At 50.1% G+C, this 16,274-nt stretch overlaps 2 non-coding genes across 2 annotated transcripts; one reads left to right on the top strand and one right to left on the bottom strand.

Moving 5' to 3' along the window:
* Positions 1–15,609: 15,609 nt before the first annotated feature.
* On the top strand, positions 15,610–15,681 carry TRNAA-CGC (transfer RNA alanine (anticodon CGC)). Its single transcript has one exon. It is a non-coding gene; the product is annotated as a tRNA-Ala (tRNA).
* Positions 15,682–15,890: 209 nt separating this feature from the next.
* On the bottom strand, positions 15,891–15,961 carry TRNAG-GCC (transfer RNA glycine (anticodon GCC)). Its single transcript has one exon. It is a non-coding gene; the product is annotated as a tRNA-Gly (tRNA).
* Positions 15,962–16,274: the final 313 nt, after the last annotated feature.

Genomic DNA, 16,274 nt, shown 5'->3' with positions numbered 1-16,274 from the left:
CAGCAGCTGTGGCAGCCCGGCGCCGATTCTGCACCCGGCATCTGTGGTGCAGTGGTGGCAGTGGCCACCACGGCCAGGCACAGTTATCGCTGTGGCTAGTGCCCGCAGTGACCGCCACACATCAGGAGCTCTGCCAAACCCCCCCCGGTTTAGCCCAGCCGGCGGCGAGGGCCATGCAGCCGCTTCATCGCTCCCCCCCGGCACTGGGTAGGGAGAAGAGGGAGAAAGGGAAAAACTCATGGGTTGAGATAAGGCAGTTTAATAGAACAGTAACGGAAGAGGAGAATAACAAGAACAGCAGCAACAACAACAATAATAATAACAACAATAGTAAAAGAATATGCAAAATCAAGTGATACAACACAAGCTGCTCTCAGCACCCCATGATCGCTTGCCCAGCCTGTCCCAATAACAATCACGGATTCCTGTCCCCCCGGCCAATCCCCATTTATACGCCGAGCATGACGTCTATGGCATGGACTTGTGGCCAACTTGTCCTGTCTGTGCTCCCTCTCAGCCTCTATTGGAAGCTGACAAAGTCCTCGACTAACATAAACATTACTTAGCAACAACTAAAGCAACACGTGTCATCAGCATTATCCTCACACTCAATCCAAAACGCAGCAGCTACGAGAAAGAAAATTATCCCAGCTGAAACCAGGACACTCAGGCAAGTGTTTCAGGATGATCCCGGAATCCCAGAGCGTCCGGGGTCGGCAGGGACCCCTGGAGGTCACCCGGTCCCAGCCCCTGCCAGAGCAGGGTCCCCCAGAGCCGTCGGGCAGGAACGCGTCCAGGCGGGTTTGGGATCTCTGCAGAGCAGGAGACTCCACACCTCTCTGGGCAGCCTGGGCCAGGGCTCGGGCACCCTCCCAGGAAAGGAGTTTTCCCTCCTGTGGGGCTGGAAGTTCCCGTGTCCCGGTTTGTGCCCGTTGCCCCTTGTCCTGTGCGCGGGCACCACTGAGAAGAGTCTGGCCCCCCGCTCTTGCCCCCCGCCCTGTAGCTGTGGCTGGGCATTGAGGAGACCCCTCTCAGGCTGCTCCTCTCCAGCGGAACAGCCCCAGGGCTCTCCGCCTGTCCTCAGCACAGAGATGCTCCGCTCCCTCAGCATCTCCGCAGCCTCCACCAGACTCATGATGTTTTGGGAGAGGGAAGCTTTGTTTCCTCTTCAACAGGTGAAAAGTTTAAGACAGAGAGGTATGGGCTCTTAGAAGACACAGTATGCACAAGCAGCTGCTGCCACTGCTGTCAGGAACCCCCGCCACAGGCCAAGACCCCACTCCCTGGGGACAAGGCTGTGAAAAAGGTAGTACCGGGCCCCGGGGCTCCCACGATCCACCCCCGCTCTGTGACCACATGCTGCAGGGGATGTTTCCACCGACAGATACTGGTGGTGTCACTGAGGGATCCAAAATAAGTAGCATCACTTCAGTGAATACCTTCCAGAGGGACAGAGGACCAGATTTCGCTTTAGCACTTCTTTGCCTGAGATGTGAAGGCAGAGCCCCGATGGAAAGGTAAAGCTCCGATGGGAAGTCAGAGCCATCAGAGCATGGGGGGGGCTCACGGCCAGACTCGGGACACGAATGGAGCAGCTCACGAGCACTCCGTTGTATCTTCCTAAAACTTCCAAAGGAGCATCATTCTTCTTTCTTTCCTGCTCTTAGCCCACTCCTGAAACTCAGTCATGAAGTACATAAGGTATATGTTACAGCATATAAGCTATTTATTACAGTATATAAGGTATTTATTACATATATAAGTGATATATGGTATTTATATTAGGTTTAAGGTGTATATATATATATAAAAGGTATTTATTACAGTAATGTTTATTTCCACTTATATTCTTACTGACATGTGATTATTCTACGGAAGACTATAAAGCTGTATTTTCCCTTTATTATCACCGGCAAGGCAGCGCGACGGGTGGCCCGTCAACATCTGCCGGCTTTGACAGCTGTCAAGGCCCCCGAATGCAAATAGATGTTTATCGCCTGTGAAGTCTGGCTGGGTTCGGCCACGTCCCTCGTACCGCGGCGACGAGACCCCTTCACCGCCTCGCCATTCCGCAGGTCAAGGCACAGAAATTCATCTCCCCCGCACTGAGCCATTACATTTATTTAATTTTTTTATTATTTTTTTATTATTATTTTTTCCCGGGATATATTTGATTGATATCCTTCGAGGTGAAAGGCTAAACCGGCCCATATGGCACATGTTTCCTTTCCATATGCTCTCTGCCCATCTGTGCTTAAGCTGCCGGTAGCAACATCTGCCCTCCCCAGCGATCCAGCTGTGCGGGAACTGCTTGGTGGAACCATCCAACCGATTTAAACCAATTTAAACCCAGTTCCCGCTCCAGGGGGGAGCGGGAGCCGGAGCGGCCGGGAGCGACCGGGAGCCACCGCCGTTTGGGGTAATTTGCTTGGGTTTTGTCGCTTTTGGATTTTTGGATCCGACAGGTCTGCGATGAGGAGGTGCAAAGTGGTGGTTTGATGTCAGCCCAGCGTCCTCTGGATGCAACCAACTCCCCAGAACGGGCTATTTTTAAGTGCCGCGCAAAGTTTTCTTACATAAAACACACATCTATATACTTAAACACACACCCCCACGCAGAGCGGGTATAACGCGTACGTAGATTGGGTGTTTAACTTGGCAGCGTTTTCCTAAAAGGTTTGGAAATGCCAAAAGTAGTAACTACGCTGCAGAGACGATTATAGCTTCTCATTTGCGATTCATTTCTGAATTTCTGTAGTCTGACGAGGATGCCAGCCCGGTTGGAATAATCGCAAAATAAGCCCAAGATTCTCCCAGGAATGGCGCTGGGACGGCAACCGGGAAGAGGCAGCTGCCCCATGAGCAGATTGGGGAAGGGTGCACCATTCCAGCTCTTCCAGTCATTTTGCTTCCAGTAGAATATATGAATGTAATTACACTTTTTTTCCACCCTGTAATTTATGTATGTGGGCTGTGGAGGTGCACGTGGATCAGGTGCTCCTGATCAGATGCCTCGCCAGGGGATGCAGGTCCCTACCTGGAGCGGCATGTTTGGCCACCAACCCCAGAAGAAGACAGTGGTGACAGCGGGAAGGGCTGGCTCTTTGTGTGTGTGCTGACAGGGATGCCCAGAGTAAAAGCAAGCCATCCATATTTAAAAGCGTAAGAACCCCGAGCCATGATTTTTCAAGTCCCCTCACTCTTGTTTTGCGTTTTCCAGCCATGCCATCACCAGGAGCTCTCGCTGGTGATGGTACCCGGAGCACAGAGATCTGCCTCCCATGGCCATGGCGAGAGAAGGTCTACGCGTTCGGAGGGGACCTATTCCCTCTGCCTCACGTGTTTCCTCAGTGGAGAAGTCCCTGTTAGCGACACATGGGGAATCAGGATGGTGACGGTGATGTGCAGTGTCCCAGTGGCCAGCATCTGGCTGCAGTGACAATGGACGTGGCCGGGGCCCCTGTTGGCCGTCGCCTGGCTCGTTTGGGAACTGGCTCAGGGATCAGCCCAGGCTGTTCTGCCAGCTCCAGGAACCCCCCAGAAACGTCATTTGAGTGATGTGTTTATGTCACAAGCACTCTAAAATAGCATAATTACACTTTGTTTTCCCCATAGTTTGGGAATTAACTGACAAAACACAGAGAAATCTGGTTTAATTAACTACTCTCTTTAAGTTAAATCCTTTTTGTTGTTTTAAGTGAAATCCTGTCCGGTTTTGGGAGGGATTTTCTCAACACGACTGGGATCCTTCCCCCTCACACAGTCCTCAGAAATACACTCCCTGAAGACACTGCCGTATTTGACTGCAGGAAAACAAAAATTCCCTGAAGTTGGGAAAAGGGGCAGGTTTCCACCACAGCCCCCCCGACAGCCGGCTGGGCCGGGAGGTGTCGCTGGCTCCGTCTCCAGATGGACAACGCTGTCTGGGGGCCCTGGGGCACAGGGGGGTCAATGATAAGCTCCAAAAGTGCCTCTGGGTCTGCCTGGGGCCAGCGCTGCTCCCAGCTGCAGCCAGGAAAGGCTCAAAGACACAAATCCAAGCATTTTTCCTCCAAGATGTGGTGTTTTTCATTACTGGAGCCTCATAACAAGAGAATGAGGTTGCTCATGGTGTCAGGAGGCCAAATGCCAAAACCGCCTGTGTGAGAGAGGGTGTTTCTGGGGACATCACGGCATCGTTATCCTCGTCCTGCCTTGCGCTGGCTTGTGTAAAGCCTCACAGATGTGAAACATAATGCTGGAGGAATGTCTGGTCTGACCGAGTTACCAGGAGTCTATTTCTGTCATCCCCAACCAGAGGCACTTTGTTGAAGTCCCGTTAAACAATTTGCTGTAGGGTGGACTTGCTGCCAAAGCACAGAGTGTTTGGCCCGGTGAATTCATCGCCGCAGAGGACGGCCGTGACCCCTCGCTCACGAAAGTAGTTGCATACAAAGGTGTCATGGTTTAAAGCAGCAGATGTGCGGCCTGCCTGTGCAGGGGCGGCAGGCAGCGGCCTAGGTAGGCCTCACCAGCCCTGCCACAGCGCTTGAGGACTGACGTGCACTGCTTGGGGGCCAAATCCTTCCCCTTCATTCAGGTCGTGGAATTGTAGAATCACAGAATGGCTTGGGTGGGAAGGGACCTTAAAGCCCACCCAGGGCCACCCCCTGCCCTGGGCAGGGACACCCCCCACCAGCCCAGGTTGCTCCAAGCCCCGTCCAACCTGGCCTTGAACCCCTCCAGGGATGGGGCAGCCACAGCTTCTCTGGGCACCCTGGGCCAGGGGCTCACCGCCCTCACAGCAAACAATTTCTGCCTCACATCTCATCTCAGTCTCCCCTCTGTCAGTGTAAAACCCTTCCCCCTCGTCCCACGGCTCCCCTCCCTGATCCAGAGTCCCTCCCCAGCTTTCCTGGAGCCCCTTGAGGGCCTGGCAGGGGCTGGAAGGTCTCCCCGGAGCCTTCTCTTCTCCAGGCTGAACCCCCCCAGCTCTCTCAGCCTGTCCCCACAGCAGAGGGGCTCCAGCCCTCCCAGCATCTCCGGGGCCTCCTCTGGCCCCGCTCCAACAGCTCCGTGTCCTTCTGCTGTTGGTGCCCCAGAGCTGGAGGCAGCACTGCAGGGGGGTCTCACAGAGCGGGGCAGAGGGGCAGAATCCCCCCCTGGCCCTGCTGCCCACGCTGCTGGGGATGAGCCCAGGGTGTGGGGGTTTCTGGGCTGTGAGTCTTAAGAAAATAATTTTCCATTGAGGCTGTAATCCTTGAGCCCTCCTGAAATAGATATATTTTGGGTATTTTACCCAGTATCTTTGAAAACTGTTATGGTCATGACTAGCAAGTGGGAGACTGGTGCGTGCCGACCTTGCAGAGCTGCGCTGGAGCATGCCAGCCCCGGCAGGTGCCAGCCAATTCCTCCGTCCAGCACGGCTGGGGATGAAGTCAGGGCAGAAGCAGAACCCCCGATCACCGGCCGCCAGGGCTGTCCCCGGGCTGGCATTCAGCTCTGCCCGGGTCACCCCCTGTCCCACGGCACCTGTCAGACACTGGGTCTCTCCCAGCCGGGACGTGTCCCCAGGCGAGGGGCTTTCCCCAGGGATGCCCAGGTTTCATCCCCCGGTGAAGTCCTAGTTGGCAAAACACACATTTAATTTCTAGAGGTGACCAGGTTCTATTTTGCAGTCATCGCCCTGAACTAAGTCTGAGTTGTGAAATACAGTCTGTTTCTGGCAAGAGAGCTGTTAAAGCGTATCTCACGGCTGAAGGTGCTGGTGGTCACAGAGAGAGACCTGGGTGCGCTGCGTGACAGTCACCCACAGCGGCGTTATCGGCATCCTCTGTTTGTCCCACCACTCGTGTGACAGTCACCTCCCTCTGCAGCTGGCTCCGCGTCGGGTGGCCAGCAGTTAGCAAGTGCCAGAACACGCGTTCAGAAACAAAATCTCGTGAGAATTCTGGTTATCTCCTGGGTGAAAGGCTCATACCGACTGCAAGCTTCAGAAAATAGTGGTAAAATGAAGAAAAAAACAACTCATGACAGTTACAAACTTGCAAAACTCTTCATGTATGTGATGGGTGCTGTCATTAGAGGTAAATGGCAGGGAGAATAAACCCATTAATGCAGGCTGTTAATTGAAAACAGGACTTGTGTAGAGAATGGTGTTTGTAATTACAAGAATAGTTATTAAAATACCATTTGGCTTTTTAAAATGCCTGAATTTAATTTATTATTTAATTTAATTATTTCCAGTGCATCAAAAAGGGAAGTCTAAGCTGAAAATGATTTACCAAAATTGTTAAAACAGATTTTTAATTATCAGTTTCAAAACGCTGTTGTAGAATATCAGCTGAACCTTATTTTTACTTTCACTAAGAAATGTGCTCTACTCCTATGTAGAGTCTGTTCCTTTCTGGGGTGCTCTGGAGCTGTGCCTGGGTCTGCCCATGGTGGTGGATCACACGGGGGCCTTTCGGGGCTCTTTTTGGTCCTGCCCACGGCAGCGTTGATGCTGATGGTTTTCTTCATGATCTTCCAGTCCCAGGGTGGTTTCTGGGGCGCGATGCTGCTCCTTTTGCTGCCTCCGCTCCTGGCTGGGCTCCGGCCAGGCCCCCAGCTCTGCACCCAGGGGTCTTCTGCTTTCGATGCTTTTGGAAGCCCCAGGGTGATGGGGACCGGGGCTGGCTCTGGATGGCAAGAAGGGGGCACCCACCCGCTCCTCTGGGCTCCGGGCACTTCCCAGGCTCCTGCCCCCTTGGGAAGCGTGCACTGGGGGATTCCCACCACGGCAGCCACTTGCTGCTCCCAGAGAGATGCAGGCATCGTGCAAGAGTCAGGGGAACAAAGATGCTGAGGGAGCGGAGCATCTCTGTGCTGAGGACAGGCGGAGAGCCCTGGGGCTGTTCCGCTGGAGAGGAGCAGCCTGAGAGGGATCTCCTCAATGCCCAGCCACAGCTACAGGGCGGGGGGCAAGAGCGGGGGGCCAGACTCTTCTCAGTGGTGCCCGCGCACAGGACAAGGGGCAATGTCAAGGTGTTAAGACAAGTCCTCAGCGGGATGCAGAACTTCAAAAACCGTGTTGGGACGACCTGTGTTCTCCATCTCCCAACGACTTTCTGAGGAGGGTGCTAGAGCGTCAACACCTCTCGTCCTCCCGGCCGCGCTCCTTGCCTTTCATCAGGGCTCGGCTGGAATTTGGTGCAAATGGAGTGCTTACATCCACCCAACGGCACACAAAGTACATGCTGATCATATCCACTCAATGAAATAATTACGGAGAAACAGTCAAGTAATAATACACAATAAATAATATAGCCTTCTCTGCAGCGTTTGAAACACAGTAACTAATAAAGGCTGATTAGAAAAAGAGTAGTGTTAAAATATCCAAACTGTAGTTCAACATGCACACAGAACGGAGGAAAAACTGAGTTGTTTTTCAGTTTTAACTAAATGGAATCTGGTTCTTCAATATGAAAAACTAGATTAAAACTGATCTAAAAATTGAATCCCATTAATATTACTAGTAAATAAAAATATATTATTTCTTGGATGAGGGAGCTTTAATAATAAGAGGTATCATACAGGGAGAAATCAAAACCAGATCGTATATTCACCAGATTGTTCAATACAAAAGCCAACAAAATTAGGCCGTATTGATGTGATAAGCAAAAAGAAATATATTAGTTTCCAGATCACAACATTCCAGTACAAGATATCATCGGGAAACCGAGTCAATCTTTGTATCAGTCAAATCTGTATTAAATTAGCCCATACTTCGCAGCGAGCAAATCTACAGAACTGGTCCCTATTGACATATTGATAATGAGATGTAAATATATTGCTTTCTGGTTCACAGCGTTCAGCATCCCACCAGCACTGGTGGACCCCGTCACGCTGGTGGCAGCCTGCGGTCCCCGCGGGGTCGGGTGCCCTGGGAGGGGGCACTGCAGGAGAACAACCCGCTGCTGCAGATGGAATGAGCCCAAATTAATAACCGAGCAAGGACGGGGACAGGTTTTTGATCGGCAGTCTCTGGGCTGCGAGGCTGGGACGGTTTGCTTTGGAGTCAGCGGCAACTTCTACATGAAGGGACGAGAATCGGGCTGACTCATTCCCAGTCCCATGGGAATTTCTCCTTTTTTTATTAAAGTTTCTAACAAAATAAAAAGTTTAGTCTAACTTTTACAGAAATATAAAGTTTTAATTTTCCTCATTTACCTTATTAAAAAAAAAAGGCCATGTAATGGCTTTGTAAGAATTTATTCTCTCTGCTGTATGAAGATCCTGTTTAACACACACTGCAAAGGTGTTGTGTGTCTAATTATTGTTCAGTCTTATATCAAGATACTTTGACACTGCAAGCTCACAGCAAACTAGACCAGCATTTAAGAAAATCTAGACCAGTGAAAACTCCTTTGATAAACGTGGCCAATAAAGTAGCTACCAAAGTAGTAAAAGTGCATTTTTGTTTCCCTGTCAAATGTATCAAACCTTGCAGCAGGTTAACATCTGGACAATGAGTCTGGGACATGTATTCGGTGGGAATCAGAGCAGGAATTAGCTGGGTGGGCTGGGAGACTGAAAAATGCAAATACCCCAAAGCTCGTGACCCCACCTTAAAAGACGTGTCCCGGGACGGTGGGTGGCAGGGGGGGCCTGCGGGAGCAGAGGGCCTGGTTCTGGGGGGAGACGTGGAAGGGCAGGCAGGGAAAGGGCAGGAGGAACCACTGCGGGGATGGGAGAGGCAACATTTCTTGTTTAAATCTTGCCAATATATTAGCAAGGTGGAACGGGCACGTCCACCCCCTCTCCCTACCCACACGCCATCCGGTACGCAGGCTTATTTGACGGAGGGATCCGAGGCAAACTTGGGGAATACCTTCGGTTTGAGGTACGAGGTAAATGCTGTTATTAATAATGCGTTTAATTCCAAGTGGCATCCAAATCGGGTAAATCTGGGAAGGTAAAACAAGGGGGCAATTTTGCCGTAAATTAATGAGCAAAATACAATTAGCTATTCTCAAAGAACAGGCAAAGTGCTAAACATTAAGAGTGGCATTTCAAAGGAGTTCCCTGAGCGTTCTCTGACCCTGCAAAGGGCAGATCCTTTCCTGCAGGTCCGTACTACGTGCCCAACTCCCTTCTAACCCGCCGAACCAGCGCCTGGATTGCAAGGGGGCAGGGTGAGACCCGATGGCTCGGGATCTTGCTTTTTCCAAACACTACACGCTATTGCTACTTTATCTAATTTAAGCTCCAAAGTGAAAAATACTCCTTATTTGCCCTTTTTTTTTTTTTCTTCTTCTGGTTCCCTGTGGTTTTTTTCTGTTGCTACTTTCTGGTTCTGAGTAACCTCTTCTTTCTCAGCCTGAGCACCGTAAGAGGGTAGGAAGCTCAGAGCCCACGGAAGGAGTTTCCGTGACACGCACCGCTTTGTCTTCCTCGAGATGAACTTGAGACGCCAGGTAGAACATCCCTTACAGGGATTTGCTCACTTGAGTAACAGCATTAAACTCCTGTCCCGGGGGTTTCTCAGTTATTCGTGTTCCTGACGTCCACTGCCACTGAGACTTTCACTTTGCTCAGTTTTTTATTAGTAACAAATTCTTCTTGTTCTTCGGTGCATGATGCTTTTTCATGTTATTTTTAGGTTCGTTTGCAGTAATATGGCTGCCTGGCAGCAGAACCACAACAGCATGCAATAGGTGTCTTCTAGATGCTCTTCGAAGACAGTATTTGTGTCAATCTACTTGCACTAGTGCAGAGGAATAAAGCGGTTATTCTGATATTTTTATATAATGAAGATATATATAACAATTACTGAATTAATTATTCTTATAATTCAGTAATTATACTATTGCTGAAATGAGACAAAATGTAAAACTTCCAGTTTCCTATCAGCTCGAAAGTAGCCCAGTAAGAAAAATTAAATCCAATTGTATTTTCTATAGGAGCTACCAGCAGTAGCCCTACCAGCAGTAGCCGGGGGTGTGGGCTGTTGTAGCCAGCGGCGATGAACAGCCCTCACTACATCCAAAACAGCACTGGTGGGCACGAGGCCGCGTCTCCGGGTCCCTTTGGTTGTACACATTTTTATCACAAGCTTAAAGGGCTACACACTGCATCCTGTAAGGGCTCAAAATTATGTATTTCCAAAAGATTTACATCTTCCTGTTTTCCGAAAAAAAAGACATTTGGGATTCCAGATGTAAGCTGAAGAGCACGAAGAATGGAGAAGCAAGAGATTCCCCTGAAGAAAAGGGAGCGCTGGCAGGTGAAATGCAAGGCAGTAATGTGGAGTAAGAGTTACGCTTTGATATAAGGCAATGAGTATGAGCCTTGCCTTCTTGTTGTGTAATTTCAGGCAATCAGGAAAGATCTTACCTAATATTTGCAATGATACTGTGGTTCAGACGAGGCTAAGGAGCGTGTCGTGTGATGCTCGTCACTAGAAGGTGATGTGTTTCAATCGGGGTATAGATACTTCCAAAGCTTTTCTAGGGACAACAAAGACTGTTCCAAGAGAGCTCATAAAATCTCCTTCTTAAAAATATGACACTCAGGAAGCAAACTGGAAAAAAATAAAATGTTATGTATTATGTTTCTGCATGCTGGGGACGGAGTGAGAATGGCAAATGTGGAATGAGGTTCAGAGAATAACTCAACATGTTAGGAAATAATAATAATAATAATAATAATAATAATAATAATAATAATAATAATAATAATAATAATAATAATAATAATAATAATAGTGTACTTTTGCAAGGTTGGGGTCAAATATTTTGCAGAGCATTTTAATCGGGCATTCTCTGAACAAATAAACAGTGTCCTGTGGCACGGTCTGTCCCCATGAGACTGCCATGGTGGTGTCCAAACCAGCTCTGCCTTGGCGTCACTCGTAGGGCTGTAAATTAAAGGCCTGTAAAGAAAGCAGGAGCATTCCTCTGCCCGGACACTTTACACTGTGTAAACCTGTATAATGGTGCTAGGCTCTGTCTCTCTGAGCTTTACAAAAACCCTCCTATTTGCCTCAAATCCCGAAATGTTAATTTTCATCTCTGATTAAGCTGAAGACCAGTCGAGGCTCTTTTATGAAGTCCTGCAGACTCCTACCTGCTTCCCAAGGGCTAAATTTGCCTGAGAAAACCATTGTAATATTGTGTAATTAATTTGCCAGTCAAATAATTTCTGCAGGGCTATATTTTACTTATCTGCCTGCAACCCTAATGAATCTCCCAGTTCACTTCTTTAATCCTGTTTTTTTGCCTTTTTATCTCCTTCTTTAACTCTAACTTTCATAATTCTTTACTATGGGCTGGTGCGTAACCTGTGTTTTTGGGATGTTCTTACGATGTTCTCACGATGTTCTGAGCGGGAACAGCAAAGCCCAGCTGAGCCCTCGGGCCGGGAGCACGCCTGGCGTGGCTGGGGGTCACGAAAGGCTTCTGTGCTTCGTTCCTCCAGTTGACCACCACGAACAAGGGAGTTAATGCAATAAAAATCAAAGACGTAAAAATACAGGGGGAAAAGCAATTTGTATTTGGAGGACTGAAGATTGTAACTTAATTCAAACTCAGTCTAACGTACGTGCAGAACTTCCTAAAGGTAATTCCGAGCACTGTACTCCCTGATTAGTGGCTGTTTGGTAAATAACATCAGCAATTTTTTGAGTTGTTCAGCTTCGCAAATCACAACTCTGTCCTCAGTTTTTTCTAATATACTTACCTTTTCAAACGCTTTGGTAAGTGGCGTCAGTCAGTCGTTAGTTTGTTGTTCATAACCCCTGAAATTTGTCACTTTATGTTTTTTCCTGCTTTGTGGCAAGAATGTTTTTTGAAGGATGAGAGGAACGCTAAATAAAGTATAAATAGTGTAACAGATTCGTGAATATTCTGAGCTGACTCGTTTGGATACTTGCAAACAAATGGACAATATGATCATATGATAGAAGAAAAATAACTGTAGCTATTTATTAATAAACGGCCGATGCCATTGCCACCGGCGCCATCAGCTTGGAGAAAAATTGCTGGGGAAAATCCAGACTGAATTTAAGCGGGTGCCTAATGAGAATCGATGCAAAAGGCAGAACCTTGAGCAGACCCCGTGAAAAGCCCATCCCCAGGGCCAAGGAAGGGCCCCCCAAAGGCGCGTGAAGTTCGGGAGGCACCAGGAATGAGTTAATCCCACAAGGAACGCAGAGGAGCTGCCAGATGCCAGAGTGACTGTTTTTCCCTGCTGTCAGCACAGCAACCCAAACACAAAGAGGTGAATGTAGCCCTCAAAGGGAGCTGCTGAATGTCCAGCCTGTGCCGGGCATCCAGCAGCGTTAAAAACTGCCCGGCACAAGATGACAAAGTGTTTCCTGGCCGCAGGGGCTGCCTCAGAGCCCCGGGCCTGCGGGACAGAGGGAGGGAGCGGGAGATGTGCCTGTGGCAGCGCCATTTCTGCCCCCTGCACTTGGAAGGACACGCAGTGCCACCAAGTCGCTCTATAGCCATCGATGGGTCATTTTGTTTTACTTTACAGCTCAGTGTAAGGCATCTTATTTTGTCCCGTAGCACCCTCATGTTGACTCTTGCCTGAATAATACAATTCACTCTGTATTTGGTAGGTGAGGGTCTGGAGGATGTTTATACGGAGCTGCAATAGAAGCGTTGTTTCACTTTAGTACAGGCAGCGCATAAGCTCTTGTATTGGCTCCAAAGGGAGAGTAATTAAATACTTGCAGATACGCTTTGGACCTGGAGCTGCTCCTCTCAGCAGCGGGAATGCGCTCTGCTGCATCCCCCTCCCGAGCGGGACGTTTCACCGTTGGAGTGACTGTCCATCACCGCTGAGAAACCCATAAAGGCATAGTAATATCTGTATTATTCATTTTCTGCTATTCTGAAGTCTATGGAAAGGTAAACAGAAGAAGAAAAACCCGAAGAGAAGGTTTTAAATTGCTTTGTGTTTTTATTGCAGTGGTTAGTATTAACCTGCTCTGCACCCTTGGCTCCAAGCTTCCGGGCTTCCTGTTAACAGACACATCCAATAGTTTCTATGTCATGTTAATTATGAAAATCAAATTCAGTAACTCCTAGAAAGCTGCTTCTTAAAATCTGTTTTGAAGAAAGTCAAGCTGTTAAATGCTGTTTTCTCACAGGATAGAAAAACGGGAGTCGCCGAGGTTACGAATGTCAAGACAAGAGGAAACGGCCTCGAGTTGCGCCAGGGAGGGTTAGGATGGATATTAGGAAAGATTTCGTCACTGAAAGGGCTGTCAAGCATTGGAAGAGGGTGCCCAGGTGTCCTGGTTTGAGGTAAAACAGAACCAATTTTCTGATTTGTAATTTTGCTTTTTAGCTGGGCCTCTTCTAACTGACTAAAGTCTGAAATTAACAGCGTATTGTTCAGAAACTGTTCAGTCCCAGGGTGATAAGACCTGATTATACCAAGGAATGGTGCGCACAGAGGCTCTTGCTTATACTTATTGCTATAACAACCAAGGCCAGCTAACTTCGCTGTTTGCCCCGTTGGAGGGTCGGAAGCGGAGAAGCGTAGAGGGGTCCCACCTGCAGGGAGGAGCAGAGGGGACAGGCGACCCCAAACTGCCCAACAGGGTATTCCATCCCATCTGCACCACGCTCAGTGTAAAAGCTGAGGGATCAAAGGGGCGAGGCGGCTCTGGCTCGCTTTTTCTTCAATGGCCGACGTCTAAGGAGGACCCTGTCTGTTCGTCTGCCTTTGATCCCGATCCGAGCACTCCTGACTCTAGTTCTGGAATTCAGCTCTTGTTCCTCACCAACTCCACTCTGGGACTTTCCCTGTGTCTGCTGGTGACACGATTGCCATCCTGGGAGCTGGATACGGTTTTGTATATATACTTTTTTTCTTTAATTTTTATTATTCTATTATTTTTTACTATTGTATTATTTATTATTATTTTCATTAAAGTAGTTTAGTTCTTTTTCTAAACTCATAAATCTCCTCTCTCTTCCTCTCCTCTGGGGGAGGGAGGGGGCCATCTCTCATTCTGATCAGCCAATCTGGCCAAAACCATGACACCAGGGCAGTGGTGGAGTCGCCATCCCTGGAGGCGTTCAAAAGCCGGGCAGACGTGGTGCTGAGGGACGTGGGGTAGTGGGGGTTTGGGCAGCGTTGGATTGATGGTTGGACTCGATGATCTGAAAGGTCCCTTCCAACCTGGGTGATTCTGTGATTCCATGAGATGGGACACACTGGAGGAACCGTGCTGGGCGGCGAAGGGGCCTCCTCGTCCCAGGCTGTGAAACAGGCACGGCTGCTTCTGGCAGCTTCTTGTAAGAGCATGAATTAAACACACTCCAGTATTACGTGCTGTCGTATAGATACATATTGAGGGGAGAATAGCACCTGGATTCTGAAAATAAACCTGAACGGAGAGTGGGACCAGGCAGTTCCCACTAAAGCTAATGGAAGTTGCTGGTTTTGCTGGGCATGTGCCACCAAAAGAACCTGGCTGGGTTCTTTTGCTTTTAGTTTCAGGGCTTTAAACCTGCCAAGTCCTTGTTTAGATAGGAAAATATCCTAGAAGAGGGGAATTTGTTGTCATGATGCACCAGCTCTTACCTGACAACTTGGAAGCTGCAGATTTGCTGGGAGAATCTGAGGTTCAGGAAGATGTACTGAAGACACCAGTGTTTAGGTGGGTCCTTAGTGCTCGTTTCCCCACTGTGTGCACTGTGGGCTCCTGGGGAACCATCTGGGGGTCCTGGGGGGCTGGGCCACCACAGGGCACCGCTGGGCACTGCAGTGTGGAGAAAGAATCCCAGAATCCCAGAGCGTCCGGGGTCGGCAGGGACCCCTGGAGGCCACCCGGTCCCAGCCCCTGCCAGAGCAGGGTCCCCCAGAGCCGTCGGGCAGGAACGCGTCCAGGCGGGTTTGGGATCTCTGCAGAGCAGGAGACTCCACACCTCTCTGGGCAGCCTGGGCCAGGGCTCGGGCACCCTCCCAGGAAAGGAGTTTTCCCTCCTGTGGGGCTGGAAGTTCCCGTGTCCCGGTTTGTGCCCGTTGCCCCTTGTCCTGTGCGCGGGCACCACTGAGAAGAGTCTGGCCCCCCGCTCTTGCCCCCCGCCCTGTAGCTGTGGCTGGGCATTGAGGAGACCCCTCTCAGGCTGCTCCTCTCCAGCGGAACAGCCCCAGGGCTCTCCGCCTGTCCTCAGCACAGAGATGCTCCGCTCCCTCAGCATCTCCGCAGCCTCCGCCGGACTCTCTCCAGCAGTTCCCCGTCCTTCTGGAAGCGGGGAGCCCAGCCCTGGGCCCAGAGCTGCAGCTGTGGCCCCCCCGGGGCAGGGCAGAGCAGAGGGGGAGGATGGCCTCCCTCCACCTGCTGGCCAGGCTCCTGTTAATGCCCCCCGGGACACCACTGGCCTCCTTGGCCACAAGGGCACATTGCTGGCTCACAGAAGGGGGGACGCCGGCCATCGAGCAGCGGCCGGGGGACCGTGGGGGCTTCTTCCTGGGGTACCCCCCTCCCCCGGACAAGGACCTCCTGCTGCGCACGGGCACCGCGACCGCCGCCGTTGTCCCACCGCCCCCAGGGGCCGAGGGGGGGCGGCGGGGCCGGTCCCGGTCCCGCCCTCGGATAGCGCGTGGCGCAACACTTTTACAGCCGGGGATGTAGCTCAGTGGTAGAGCGCGCGCTTCGCATGTGTGAGGTCCCGGGTTCAATCCCCGGCATCTCCATCCGGCTCTTTTTCCCCCGTTCTGTTTTCTTTTTTTAACCTTTTTTCCCCTTCCCGTTTTACAGCAGGGACGAGCAGCCGCAGGTAGGACGTGTCTTCGCCCCTGCGGCACCGCTTCTTCCCGCTCGGGAGCCCCGCGAGAAAAAAAAAGGTGCTGGAAGCGCTCCGGGATTAAAACGTGGCGGCTTCAAAAGCCAAATAAAAGGGAACTGCATTGGCCGGGAATCGAACCCGGGCCTCCCGCGTGGCAGGCGAGAATTCTACCACTGAACCACCAATGCACATTCGGACGCTTTTTTCCCCTGCTCCCTGCTCCAACAGCTCACCCTAGGCAGTTGGGGTTATTTTTCTTTTTTTTTCTCTTTTTTTCAGTTCCACGTTCATAATTAGTAGTTTCGAGCCATTATTTCCAGGGAAAAGAAAGGTTTTTATAAAGTTAGCAATGTCTGTATGCATTTTTCCCTCTAAAGAATAAAAAACCCTAGAAAATTGTACAATATACCCATCATCCTTTACATTTATAAGCTTTCAGACCAAGTCACAAAAGGTGTATTTTTGATTCTTTTCCATACGGGAAGGACTGTGCCAGAGGAA

The sequence above is a fragment of the Chroicocephalus ridibundus genome, chromosome 7 (genome assembly GCF_963924245.1).
Source record: "Chroicocephalus ridibundus chromosome 7, bChrRid1.1, whole genome shotgun sequence".
Lineage (NCBI taxonomy): Eukaryota > Metazoa > Chordata > Aves > Charadriiformes > Laridae > Chroicocephalus > Chroicocephalus ridibundus.
Note: the sequence above shows the minus strand (reverse complement) of the source record. Positions and strands in the feature narration are given on the sequence as shown.